The 2515-nt window shown below is 40.6% G+C and overlaps 1 protein-coding gene across 2 annotated transcripts in view; it reads left to right on the top strand.

Moving 5' to 3' along the window:
- The window catches only part of LOC118416894 (neuronal pentraxin receptor-like), a 626618-nt gene that overhangs the window by 572941 nt on the left and 51162 nt on the right, over positions 1 to 2515 (top strand). The gene's annotated exons all lie outside the window — the stretch shown is intronic.

Genomic DNA, 2515 nt, shown 5'->3' with positions numbered 1-2515 from the left:
CATGAATAGAAACAAAGGTTCAAACAAACAAACTGTTCATCAGTTCTCTGCCAAAAAAACACCACAGCTACAACTGGACAGCTGCAGTACCATCAGCGGGCGCCAGGAGGCAGTCCTCTCCATGTTATCCCGAGTCAGTCGGGTGGACATAGAAAACCATTGATTTAGGAGAGACCATGCCGCTTGTTGATTCAATTTTATTGACATAAAAAAAAAAGAATTGTACCAGTAAACCCTAAGCGGCCCTGTATAAGTTTGTTTCACTTAAAGGAACGCTCAGTGATAACTTAACGAATTTCTTAGTGTTGCTTTATTTTGAGTAAGAAAGGTGTCTTTTTTTTCAAACAGTCTAGTTGCCAGCTGTGTAAGAAAGATTTGGATAAGACGTATTTGTAATAATCTATAACTTTCCTCAAATGCAAAGTTTGATGGGTTAGTGCCTGGTGGGTTAGGAGGCTGCAAGAAGAAGATTTGGATAAAAAGGATGTAAGTTAAACTAATATTAATGAATCTAATACTAAGCAAAGTGCCAAACAGATGCAAAGTAAGGTAAGCTATTATTATTGTTAATCTACTTTGAACAGGTCGTCTGTACAAGTTGGACAGTCGAAAATTTTGTAAAATCAATTTTTTGCGTGTTGGAAATTAGTTCAATTTTCATCCAGAATGACTTTTACCAACACAGATGAACTTTGCAGCCATAGAAACTAATAAAGAAACCGTGTTTGGATGAAAGCTCAGAGTGTCCTTATTGTGTACTTAATATTCCGAATGTAGACTAGGCTGCAATATTTCCAGTAAATCATTGAATACTCCTGAGGTTCTGTCGGCATTACAGCCAAGTACAGCTGCCTGGCCTGTTAATGCCATGCATAAAATGTCTGCATACAAGGCAATAATTATAATTACTAGATACAAATGCAAAGTTAAAAACTTCAATAAAAAACAACAACAGCCGATTTTTCAAATATCTGTACCAGCATATATTTCATTCTGACAATTCCAAAATGTACAATACCGATTCCCAGACCAAATGCTGGGCTCGAAATACCACCTGCATATACAGATTAGTGCAGGTAAAATTGGACCTGTGCGGGTATTTCTGGTGTCTACCTGCACCTAACCTGCACTTGTCCATGTACTGGGTATATACAGATTAGTGCAGGTAAAATTGGACCTGTGCGGGTATTTCTGGTGTCTACCTGCACCTAACCTGCACTTGTCCATGTACTGGGTATATACAGATTAGTGCAGGTAAAATTGGACCTGTGCGGGTATTTCTGGTGTCTACCTGCACCTAACCTGCACTGGTCCATGTACTGGGTATATACAGATTAGTGCAGGTAAAATTGGACCTGTGCGGGTATTTCTGGTGTCTACCTGCACCTAACCTGCACTGGGGTCCATGTACTGGGTTTTATACATAAATGTGCTATGATGGAGGTGTGTATGGATTGTTATTAGCTGATTTGATAAAGTATGAAAGAAAAATAGCAATGCATGGCTCCTAAACAATTTTAGTATGATTCATATTTCTTAAATTCAGAGTGGGGCAGGTAAAATTTGTCTGGTGCAGGTGATTTTCAATGTTACCTGCACCAGTGCACCAGGTATGCAGAAAGAAGTATTTCGAGCCCTGAAATGTAATGAGCTGATGTGGCCTGGGATACCGACTTTTCAGGCAACCTTCTATCCTACTATGACAAACCGTGTCTACATGTCTGTATGCTTGCAGCGAGGGTGAATTTACACAACCAGGCTTCTGGTAACTTGTGTGCATTTACCAGCAAAATAAACCTGCTGGAAAAGCTGGCCTGTTCTCGTTTTTCTTATTTCTGATGATAAAATGTCTTAAGCACCTGATGATGGAAACGTCTACTCTAAGTTGGAGGACAAGGGTGGAGTCTGGAGGAATAAAATTGCACAAGGAGTGGTGCATACTTCTGTCTCTGCTTAGGACTTAGAACTTATGATAAAGCACGTTAGATAAACACACATTACTACCGGTGGACTAGCCTCCCGCTGTAGTGTCTTGCACAAATGTGTGGCCCAAGGGCTACAGAAATGGAGATGGGCACCACCCCCACGCATCTGTTACAGACGCACGGATGTTCGGTCATCAGGACATCAGCACAAGGTGGTTGCCATGGCACCCACCAATTCACATCCGACCATACCAGGCATTTTAGGCAAGATCGGCCAATACTTAGCTTGCATTGTATTCTGAACATACGCTCGGGTGAAACAAAACTGAAAAAGTTTTCACCGATTTCCATATGTTTCCATCAAGTTGTCAAAGGATCACTTGATAATGCCACGTAAGGCTAAAGATACTTTCTATCTTTTATCACACACTTTACATTAACAACTCCCTTCCTGCAAAAGAAATTTCTCCCGCTTGGATAATATTGTCATGGGCACTTGCCTTCCTTGCATTACCTGACTGGTACAAAACGTACAATGCCCCGAATAGCAGTTATTGAACCCAAAATCATATCCAGTTGTTTGAGTAACT

This window comes from Branchiostoma floridae, chromosome 5 (assembly GCF_000003815.2).
Source record: "Branchiostoma floridae strain S238N-H82 chromosome 5, Bfl_VNyyK, whole genome shotgun sequence".
Classification (NCBI taxonomy): domain Eukaryota; kingdom Metazoa; phylum Chordata; class Leptocardii; order Amphioxiformes; family Branchiostomatidae; genus Branchiostoma; species Branchiostoma floridae.
The sequence above is the reverse complement of the archived record's forward strand: the minus strand, read 5'-3'. Positions and strand labels throughout refer to the sequence as shown.